Raw genomic sequence first — 12,139 nt, 5'->3', positions numbered from 1 at the left:
GAACAAAAGGGATCTGAAGGCAAGCAATGTTTATTTCAGAAGTTCCTTCCCAGGAGCTTTGATCATTGCCCTCTGGAATCTTCCATCTTTGGTCAACCTTACTAAATTCCTGGCTCAGATACGGGCTTCCTCCATGGCTTCTCTTTGTGCTAATAAAAATTTTTTAGGGGCGCCTGAGTGGTGCAGTCGGTTAAGCGTCTGACTCTTGATTTCAGTTCAGGTCATGATTTCAGGGTCGTGAGATCAAGCCCCACATACAGCCCCGCACTGGGCTCTGTGCTCAGCGCAGAGTCTGCTTAAGATTCTCTCTCCCTCTGCCTCCCACTCCAACCAGCTCTCTCTCTCTCAAATAAATGAATAAGAAGTTTTTTAGTGTGGTCTTCCAGGTATTACCAGGTGAGATCACTTAAACAATTTGTCCCTAAGTCCGCCAGATCCATAGCCCTTATCTCTCAAATGCAATTATCTCAGTCGTTTTTTCTCCTTTCTGGGTCTTTCTGATATTTCCAGGGTCATTTCACAGCTTTGCATTACTTCTGCCTTTGCCAACACATTGCTTTTTGTTTGTTCTCTTGGCTCATTTTAAAGTCCTACTTTTGCTATGCTTCCCATGAAACGTGGCCCAGTACTTACCCTTCACCTGACAGAGACCCCAGTCAGTACCTCTAAGGGCTAGGTCAGGAGGGCCCAAGAATAACCACATTCTGCCTTCCACTCAAATTTTGTCACTGTTTCTGGCCCATCTGCAGACTCTATCCTTTCTTTTGTGATTATCTTTCTCTCAACGGTTTCATTGTCTTTCTAACAATCTGGCTTCTTTAAGGGTCCCTTGTATTAATCAAGACTCTTGATTGTATGAGACAGAAACCCAAATCAAATAGCCTTAGGCAAAAAGGGAAATTAATTATCACTGAGAATCCAAGGAAGGGTTGAATCATTGAACGCAGAAGGGCAGGAATATAACTGGGTCTTAAATGCAACTGGTCTTTGGAATCCCTGATCCCATTGTTTCTTCAGCCGTAGGGCAGGCTGTCATTGGCCCAACCTGGTCAGTTGCGTGGCCACAGAGGCATAAGAACATAAGAACATAGCAGCTCCTGCAGAATCCAAATGGGTAGAAACGGGGGAGAGAAGAGATCCCTAAGACAACATGGATCATTGTTTCTAGAAATGGGTAGAGTTGTTGAACAGAAAGAGCAATCTATCCATCATAGCCCCTATTCTTCAGATCTACCTGTATACTCCTCAGTCACTATAGAGAAGGTTCAAATTCTCACAGAACATCTGGGCCCTTGAAAATCAGGGATGTGGTCAGATAGAGGGTTTAGATCCTTACTCCGCTCACTGGAGCCGTAGTTCCAGCCTGACTGGGGCTCTGCTCTACTAGGTGTTATATTTTTGGTTGTGAAATGTGCAGGGTGGACCCAGATTCCACAGAGATAACAACTCATCTTTTCTTGGCCAACCCTCTCTCCTTCCAGCTTCCCTAAGTCAGTAAATCATACCGTGGATAATCCAACTGCCCAATCTAGGAAGTTGGGAGTCACTCATTCCTCTTTCTCTCTTTGCCAATTCTACCTGCTAAATACCTTTCAAACTATCCACTTCTCTCCAGCCCTGCTGCCACCATCCTGGTCCAGGCCACCATCACCTCTCACCTTGCAGCCCTCTAGTCTTATACTCATCCACCTATTTTCCACCTTATAGCCAGTGATCTCTTAAAAAAAAGAAAAAGAAATCTGCTCATGTCCTCCTGTAATTAAAACGTTAGTTGCTTCCCAATATTATACTTCCAAATATGGCTAATAAGCACCCCCACCACCACCATGCTTGATGTCCTGCTTATCTCCCCTGACCCACTTCCCACATGGTCCCCTTGTTCTCGGTCATTTTCAGTAGCCAACTTCTCTCAGTTTCTCAGTGAACCACACCTTCTCCCACTGTCATTTTTTTCCCCCCACACATGCTGTTCCCTTTGTTCCCTGTGTCCCCCTCTCTGCAACACCCTTCCCCCTACCTTTCATTCCGCTAACCCCTACTCCTGCTTCAAGTCTCAAACATCATTTCCTCTGGTAATCATCCTTGGCTCCCCAGGTTGTTTTGTTTCCCTCCCTCACATTCTTGTAGCACTTAAGACCTGCCATTCAAAACTCACCTTCTGGGGCACCTGGGTGGCTCAGTCAGTTAAGCATCTGCCTTCGGTTCAGGTCATGCTCTCGGGGTCCTGGGATCAAGCCCCGCATCGGGTTCCCTGCTCAGTGGGGAATCTGCTTCTCCCTCTGCTCCTCCCCACCCCCACCCCGCTCGTGTGCTCACATTCTCTCTCTCTCTCAAATAAATAAAATCTTAAAAAACAAAAAACCTCACCTTTCATCTGTAATTACTTGTCTATCACCTGTCTTCCCCTCCCAACTGCGAGCTCCCCGAGGGTCCAGACTTTTCCCATCTTGTTCATCACTGCATCCCCAGAACCTACTATGCCTGTAGGTCCTCAATAAATGCTTATTGAGGGAATGCTGTGAGGTAAGTCTGTCGGGGCTTCATTATACTTTTTACTTCAAATTAATTATGAACTTACAGAAAACTTCCCAGAGTACCTACAACTCTTACATACCATTTACCTAGATTCATCAATGGTTAGCTTTTGTCACATTGGCTTTATTATTTCCTATTTATGTGAATTTACATATTTGTTTCCAAACCGTTTGAGAATAAGTTGTAGACCTCATGGTCCTGTTCCCCTAAATACTTCAATCGTATTTCCTTAAATAACACCCAGTACAGTTATTAAAATGAGGAAAGTTAACAAAGATAAATGAGTTCTAATTCACTTTTTTTTTTTTTCGGTCTTTTTCTTTCTTTCTTTTTAGAAAAGTAGAAGTCCCAGGGAAAGGTGGCAGTCCAGGATTAAGTGCAGGCATTTCTCCTTCCTCTCTTGTCTCTGCCCTTGTTCAGGGGTTTCTTCAAAAACTGCAGCTGTTCTCAAAGAAGAAGTCCCTTGCTTGTTGTGTCTGTCGATCCTCTGTGACCCCCACTTACTCCAGTAACTTCTCTGCACCCCCCCATCTCGCCTCCCCCACGGTCCCCTGTCGGGAGGCTGGAAGCCCCCCTGAGCAGGATGGCTTTGTTCCACAAGGCTCCGGAAACAGGAGGGGGGGGGCCAGTCTACCGGAAGTGGAAGTTGGAAGGCAAGGTGAGGCGCGGGAAGTGGGAAAGTGGCTCCTGGGACCCTGAATCGTGCGTGGGCATCTCAGAGTCTCAGAGAAGGGAAGAGGACGAGCTGTGGGGGTAGAGTCAGATTTGCACACCTTGGGTCCTGGGACCATCCTGCTCGGCTGAGTGGAATACCAAACGCGGGTGTCCCCCCGCCGCACTTCACCTCAGCCAGGCAATCGACAGGAGAAGCAGCGAGCGAGACCGACAGACTGTCACTGGCAAAATGAACTGTCACCTCCCATTTTTCAGAGGCACGGCGGGATGAATTGCAGCCTTGAACCGTGCGGCCCGCTGCTGATTGAGTTCCGCTGTCTTAGAACCCCTTCGAACAAGGCGAGTTCATTTCAGACTGACGTCCCACCGCTTATCAATTTAGGAGCCAGTAAAATTAACCGCTTCGGAGCTGATCTGCTCCCTCCCCCTGCTTGGATTCCGCATCCAGAAAGGTCACCAAATAAATCTCTCCGGGTCCTGCTAGCATAATACGCAGCCTGGAGCCGGGGGTCTCAGAAGAGGAGAGTAAGCCAAATGTAACCCAGGCCCAAAAGGTTGCGAGCCCCGCCCCCCCCAATCTCAACCACTGGCCCATGGCAGTGGTGCGGGCCGCCAGGCCTTTGCTAGCTCTACTGCTGTCCACATCAGCCTCTGCTCCCAAGAGGGACCATGGTTGGGTAGGGGTGATGGTCAAGCATGGAAGTGCTACAGAAGTGCCCCTAATCTTGCGGCAGAAACCTCTGTGCACTGTTCAGCTTCACATCCGCTATGGACTGAATGCTTGAATCTCCCCAAATGTGTATGTTGAAACTCTAATCCCCGAGGGGACGGTATTTGGAGGTGGGGCATTTGGGACATAATTAGGGTTAGATTAGGTCCTGAGGGCAAGGCCCTCATGATGGGATTAGTGCCCTTATAATTAGAGTAAGAAACACAGGATCTTTCTCCATCGGGAGAGGCTACAGCGAGAAGACAGCCTAATGTAAACCAGAAAGAGGGCTCTCACCGGGAACCCAACCACACTGACACCGTGATCTCAGACTTCCAGCCTGCAAGAGCTGTGACAAATATTTGTTCTTTAAGCTACCCAATCTATGGTATTCTATTATAGCAGCCTAAACTAGGACAACAACCTCAGGGCCTTATACATGGTAGGTGCCCGAGAAATATCTAGTAAACCAAGTAAGGCTTGATATTTGCTTTAGCAGCAATGATTAGGTGGAAAAGTTTATACAAGGTAGCATGAACATGGGCTTGGTGGGGGAAGGGATAAAGGGATGTTTTTCAGGGATATCTCTACTGTCACAGCCATTGATTGGGCCCCAGTCCATGCTAGAAACCCACTGGCAAGTCAAGATACAGCTCTTTGGAGCAGAGCAGAACAGAGTCCTCTGTGTCCAGAAGAAAAAGTGCCTTATGCCTCCCCACACGCACATACACCCCGCTTCAGTTCACAAAGGCCTATCCAATAAGTTTAATTAGCAAATCTTAGGGCTTCTCTCCTCTGCATCTAGGCACAAATGGTTTATTCAATACTCTTTGAACCCCTCCTTACCATGGAGTAATGTAATGGTTTTTGTTTGTGGAGATACAACTAAACCATCCTCACGGTGATTTTAAGGTTTTAAAGTGATTTTAGGGGGCGCCTGGGTGGCTCAGTTGGTTAAGCCTCCAACTCTTGATTTTGGCTTAGGTCATGATCTCAGGGTCATGAGATTGAGCCCTGCATCCAGCTCTGCGCTGAGTGTGGAGCCTGCTTAATATTCTCTCTCTCCCTCTCCCTCTGCCCCTCCTCCTGCCCCCCACTTTCGTGCGCATGTGCATACACTCTCTCTCTCTCTCAAATAAATAAATAAATAAATAAATAAATAAATAAATAAAATAGTGATTTTAAGGTGAAGGCCAGATGATGTCTATGCCCCAACTAATATCCACCCACAGATCAAATTAATGGTCTCTGCTGCCCCAAGACAATGGGCTCACATTCCTGCCCTCGTCCTAATGGTTTCTTTCTCGGTGTTTACACCGGGGACTTTTGACCTACACCTGGAGTGAGAAGACGCAGTTTTCAAATCTGGCTCTACTTTCCCTAGCTATAAAATTTGAGCAAATGACTTAACTTACCTAAACCTCATTCTTCCCCCCATCTGCAAACCCACACAGTTGTTAAAACGGGCAAAGCACTTCGTGTACGTGAGAGCCTCAGTAAATTACAAAGTTATGTACAGATGCTGGGGCTTATTCATTTCAGCCTCAGCAACAAAAGAAAAATAATGAGGATAAAGGCATACAGTATCTCAACCTTTGAGCCAGCAATTCCACTTCTAGGAATTTGTCCCACAAAAACGCTCTGCTGTGCAGAAGGATGTATGTATGAGGGATTTCACTGCAGCGTATTGAAAAATCGGAGATAAACTGAACGTTGTCAATAGAAGATTGGGTAAATAAATTATGATGCATGTATGGAAGGCACCACTGCACGTAGTAAAAATAATAGGATAAAGTAAATAAAAAACTCTCACAGTTGTTAGAGTCATGCATCAATGTCAGCTTATATAAATTAACAGGTGTGGTTATCACATCATTAGATAATTGAGTGGAATGATCAGAGAAAAATAGGTCCAGCTAAACCTTACACAAATAAGCTAAGCTTTAAACAAAATGGGATCATCCTACATATAACAGTTGTATTTTCATTTACTATCTCATTGATATCTTCATGTCAGTCCTTTTATTTTTACCTTTAGAATTTAAAAATTTTCATACTAAAACATAGGCCACGGGTTATAAAGATAGTTCTCTGGGTTAACTATTGAGAAAAGAAAGATTTGTAGGCAGCTTATCTGTGTTTTCAGGAATACAGATCTGTAATATTCCAGTGTAAGAGCAGCCTCTGGTTAGAAGTGGAAACAGCCCTAACCCAAGAATCAGGCTCCCAGCACTCCTGTCCGGGCTCCGCTATTTACTTACAACATGACATCAACCAAATCCCTTATCTGGGCCCCTGTTTCCACATCCAGAAAATGAGTGTTCGAGTACATGTTCTCTAAGGTCCATTCAAGCTGAAAATTTGGTGGCTCTATGAAATCACTTTTCAAAGATTCAATAAAGGATGTTTATATATAATAATAGTCTGGTCATTTCTGGCACTAACAGGAAGACTTTAACAAGGCTTTAAATACTCAACTTACATTCAGAGCAGTATACAAGAATTTTTTTTTTATTTAAACAAAAAGTTCCTGCCCTCAAAAACCTGTAATTTAAGAAGAAAATAAGACAATTGAACTAATAGAAATACAGGAGTACCACGTTTTACAAGAGGAATGTAAAGGTAAATCTTTGAGGCAGATGGCTGGAACTCAAATGTATCCTCCTAGAAGCCCTTGAGTTCCTCAGAGGGTTCCAAAGCTACTTCAGGGAGAGGGTAACAGGGTCAGGGAGTGAGCACTGCCTGCTCCCCATCCCTGGTTCAGTCAATGTAGATCTGCCTTCCTCTGCCTCATGCATCTAAGAAATGTAAGAAAGACTCCAAATGAAATAAGGCTGCTGCAATAAAATTGTAAAAACCAGTGGCCTAGATGATTTCTAGACCAGTTCCATATTTAAGGTTTCACAATTCTATGATTCTCAGATGTATTGAAAATAGATTTTGGGGCACCTGGGTGGCTCAGTTGGTTAAGCATCAGACTCTGGGTTTCGGCTCATGTTATGATCTCATGGGTAATGGGATCAAACCCCGCATTGGGGTCCACACTCTGCGGGGAGTCTGCTAAGATTTTCTCCCTCTGCCCCCTCCCCCTCTTTCTCTCTCAAATAAATAAATAAATCTTTAAGAAAAAAGGGGGGCTGCCTGGGTGGCTCAGTCAGTTAGGCATCTGACTTCGGCTAAGGTCATGATCTCAGGGTCCTGGGATTGAGCCCAGCCTCAGGCTCCCCACTGAGTAGGGAGCCTGCTTGTCCCTTTCCCTCTGCCCAACTCCCCACCCCCGTTCCTGCGTGTGCTTGTGCACGGGTGCCCTCTCTCTCTCTCAAATAAATAAATAAAATCTTTTTTTGAAAAAGAAAATAGGTTTTATATTCTGCATTCAGCTTTGCATGTACATAGGAAATTAACTTCATAAAGGTTAATTCCCCTGTAAAACAAACAATTATTTTGTAATATGAATAACGAATCCTAGGTGTATCTGTTTAACACACTCAGCTTTTCCTGTCCTGAATTTTCTGAACATGAGACACGGTTGCAATTATAAAAGAATTGGATGGGAACATGAGGCAGGCAAAGAGGTTATAAAAAAGATTCACAAGATCCCTGGGACACCATGTAAAAGCTGTTGGTTTCATCAGTAAGACAAAAGACACTGAACTGGAGCTCTACCATTGAATTAGGTAATTTCTGTTTCATAGAACACATCTCAGAAAATACATGGTAATTGCCACAACTGCTAAGTGCTTTCCATGCATTATTTCATTTAATCCTCCCAACCTCATGAAATGGATATTATTTTCTCCCCATTTTACAAACAAGAAAACTAGAACCCAGATTGGTAAGTACATTGCCCAAAGTCACAGAGCTGGAGTTCAAACCCAGGGAGACTGATAGCAAAGCCCATGTTCTCAGCCACCAGCTCTACTCCACGCTGCTATTGGTGACTTGTAGACGCTGGGCAGGCAGTTTGCCCTCTGACCGCTGAAGGAGTCCAATGGGACTCTGCCTCCAACTCTTCTATAAATTTATTTTGCCTCATGATCCAATCACAAAGAATGTTTTTCACTTCTGTTATCAAGACTGGCCCTAGATAAAAATTGTGAGTAACTCCAGTTTGTTCTCCCTCCGTTAGCAGCTCCTCTTCACACTAGGCAGGAAAGCAATACTGTCTCCATGAAATTTGTTTTCTTTTTTCCAAGATTTTATTTATTTTTTTGAGAGAGAGAGAGAGAGAGAACGCGCGCGCACACCCACAGGAGTTGGGGGAGGGGCAGAGGGAGAGGGAGAAGCAGACTCCTCACCAAGCAGGGAGCCCGATGCAGGACTCTATCCCAGGAGCCCTGGATCATGACCTGAACCGAAGGCAGACGCTTAACGACTGAGCCACCCAGGTGCCCCTGCATGAAATTTGTTCTGATGCCTCCAAAAAGAATTGGTTGTCCCTTCTTCTGTGCACACACTGAAGATATATATATCTATATAGAGAGAGAGAGAGAAAAAAAACTTTCTTGCTCATTTTATGTTTCTCCAGAGAGACTGTACCTGCCTTAGGAACCAGAACTGATATTTGTCTCTGTATCCATAACACCCACCATTGTGCCCAGCATATAGTGAAAGCTTAATAAATGTTTACTTGTTTGAATGAATGAATGAATGAATGAATGAAATGCATTCATGCTGCCCCCAACTTTCCTAGTGTGTCCCCTCTAGCACTTCACCTACTCTTGTCCTCCTTGAGATCCCTTTCTTCCAGTCCAACTCTGTCAGCCCTCCCTTTCTCTTCCCTCTGCCCTCCAGACTGATAGCTAGTTAGCTAACCCCATGTGTAGTGAGTGCTAATGAGGTTAGCTGGGGTTAATATATTAATGTATTACTTTTTTTGATAATGTATTTTCACTTTAACTGGAAACAATTCCTTGACCTAACAGAGCCATTTCTAATGGTGAATGCACTGTGCCAGAATTCAGGGCAGGGGAGGGTTGGGAAAGAGTTGGCAGGAGGGTTTTAAGAACACCTGTGTAAGGACTCCTAAAACCATGTCACCCACCCCACCTGTGTAGAAGAGTCATAGAACTAAAATGGCAGGGGCGCCTGGGTGGTTCAGTCAGTTAAGCATCTGCCTTCAGCTCAGGTCATGATCCCAGGGTCCTGGGATGGAGTCCCTCGTCAGACCTCCCTGCTCAGCAGGGAGTCTGCTTCTCCCTCCGCCCCTCCCTCTGCCCTGCCCCTGCTTGTTCTCTCTTTCTCTCAAATAAATAAATAAAATCTTAAAAAAAAAAAAAGAACTAAAATGGCAAAGCACATAGATACTAACACTGAGAGTGTGTGTATGGTCTCTGCCCTGACCAAAGAGATGAACTTGGATCTGCCCCAGGATTTGGGGATTCTCCCACTGACCTTCAGGCTAGGTTAGGGTCAGCTGCCTGACAGACTCTCCCAAGCGGAGAGGAGCCGGCACAGTGTTTAACTGGTACGAGGCTAGGCTATCAAGGAGGAAGGAGTTATCCCGCAAATCCCTTACACTGTGTAGAGGAGGAAACTGACAGGAATACTCTAGGAAATTAGAGAAACAGGTGAGCTTTTCAGGGCCATGAAGCCAGAGCCAGAATTGGAACTAAATACTTTATTTCCTTGAGCTAATAATATATAATATATAATATATAATATATAATATATAATAATATATAAACTGGCTTTTCCACTTATTTGAAGCACCATAGGTGCTTCAGTAATCTAAAGGATCTAACCCGAACGAAATGTGGCTAAGGCTTCTGGGCAGCAGCTGACAACATCAACCAAATCTCAGGAAAGTGCTTTTAATTAGTGGAACCTAATTCCCATGCAGAACGCTGGGTGGAAGATGTAATATTTAGCTATCCTGCCTCTGCACCACAATAATAGCACACCAGAACAGTGGGAATGGGTACCGAGTGCTAATTGATCTTATCCAGCACATTAGTATGATATGTTTTAAAACCTTCCTAAGCCTTTGTCAAGTTGACAGAATTGGTATCTTGTTTTTATTTATATTTATTTGATTATTGGTAAAGATGAACTTTTAAAAATGTATCTATTGGCCTCTCATTACTTCTTTTTGTAAATGACTAGTTCTATTCCTTACCTATTTCCTTTGCGGGGTATTTGTCCTTTCTTTTCTTATAGATTTTTAAGAACTCTTTATATGTTTAGAGCATTACCCCACTCATCAAAGACCATTTTCAAAATGTCAAATTTTGCCAGGAGCCAGCCCTGATCTGATGAACCCAGCTGATGGTCCCTTTGTGTGGCACCCCTTCAATACTTACACATTTAGTTTGTTTCATAGATATTCAGCTTTATTCAGTGTATGCATATGCTTCCCCCCCCCCCCCCCCACACACACTCCCAGCAGCAGAACTGGGTTTGTCTGTTGGAAAGACAAGACCACTAGAGAGCTCTGCGGATGTCAAGGACAGACAAATACCAGTGGTATGGGATCTGGAGTTGAAGGTGCAGATGCCATAATGTGGGTGGTCTCCCTTGTCCAAGAGGATAATGAATGTCTAAATGCCATGAGGTCAGTTAGCAAGATGGGGTAGGGGAATCAGATCCCAGATGACAGGAATCTGCTCTTCAGGAAGACATTTAAAGTCACATCACAAGTTAACAAAACACATCTAAATGGCCTTGATCTTCTTTTATACTTCCTGACTAGGTAAGAGGATGTGGTCTCAGGAGCTAGCACCAGAGATACGAATAAAATGGCTTTAGCTGCTTAAGGAAGTAGTATGTAAAGCAGCAGCTGCATTTAAGTCCTTAACTGTTGTTACAGATATTTAATTGTATCCTAAGTCTTATCAAATATACTTACTGCAGCTGGGCAGATTCTACAAGTACCTTACCTCATTCTCACCATTCTTTATTTCTGGCCAAACTGCATCTCATGATAGAGACTGAAAATACCAGATTCTTGCTTTCCCAGGTTCCCATGAAACTGAAGATGGCCATACCCAGTCTGGCCAATAAAAAGAAGAGGAAGACTACACTGGGAGATGTCTGGGGACATTTTTCTTCTAGTTGAAAGGATGAGCATGCATGAGGCTCCTGCCCTTTCCTAGATGTCTATGAACATAGTTGTGTGAAGGCATGTTTTTTTTCAACTATGGCGACCATACAACAGCAAGACCAAGAGCCGACGCTGAGAGTAAAGAAACAAAAGGATGAAAGAAGCGTGGTCAGTTGTAGTATTTTTCAGCTGAGGAACCAAAATAGGACCTCTACACTTCTTATGTTGTGAGACAGTGAAAACTGCTGTGGAGGCTTTGTGTTAAGTATTCTTGTTACCTGCTTCTGAAAGCATTTTGATATATTCAAAATACAAAATGATACAGAAACTAGAATTGTAAGTACATAAAATGTGTTAGTGTGTGGGCGAAACCGGATGGTAGAATGTCTGATAGAAGGATATTCTATAGAGAGCTGTTGGGGCAAAGGGGAAGCAGGTCTCACTCCTGGACATTCTGATTTAATTGGCCTGGTGTAGGGCCCAAATATTTGGTATTTAAAAAGAAAAAAGCCCCCCAGGTAATTTTAATATGTAGAGACCGGAGAACCTCTGATCTAGTCCAATTCTTTATTTAACAGTTGGGGAAACTGAGGCTCGAGCAGTGTGACTGCCAGAAACCATACTAGGCAAAGGTAAGCCAAAAGAGAATCGTACAAAAATGTCTTCAGGATCGCCTCTTCCCCTTACATCGGCCCTTCAGTGTCCCTCCTACTAGATGTCCAGTGTCTTCTTTCCATCTCCCATTTGCACTGATCCCCTAAATATTGCATCCACCAGTGCGAGGCCCTTCATCCTTTCCTGGGCCCCGATCCTGGTCAAACCTCTCATTCTCTCAGGGATCTGCTGAGCAACAAACAAACTAATCTTAACTGAATTCTAGCCAAGGTGTTAATGACAGATAATGGCTTAATGCATTACTCCTCCCAGATAACATTTCCATTTTAATGGAAGCCTTTAAATGCCTTAACCCAAAGGAAACAACCTGAAAAGTGCAGGGTGGGCAATTACCTGGCTGGCACCTTTGCCCCTCTCTGTTCCTAGAAGACATTTCCAAATTGTCACTGAGGCCCTCTCTCCTAAGCTTGGACACAGCCTGAGAAGCCCCCGGGCCCCGGGCAGCCCCTATCAACCAGTGATGGGATTTACTGCATAAGATAAAATCTATTTGCCAACCCTGT

The sequence above is a fragment of the Halichoerus grypus genome, chromosome 2, assembly GCF_964656455.1.
Source record: "Halichoerus grypus chromosome 2, mHalGry1.hap1.1, whole genome shotgun sequence".
In the NCBI taxonomy this organism is placed as follows: domain Eukaryota; kingdom Metazoa; phylum Chordata; class Mammalia; order Carnivora; family Phocidae; genus Halichoerus; species Halichoerus grypus.
The sequence above is the reverse complement of the archived record's forward strand: the minus strand, read 5'-3'. Positions refer to the sequence as shown.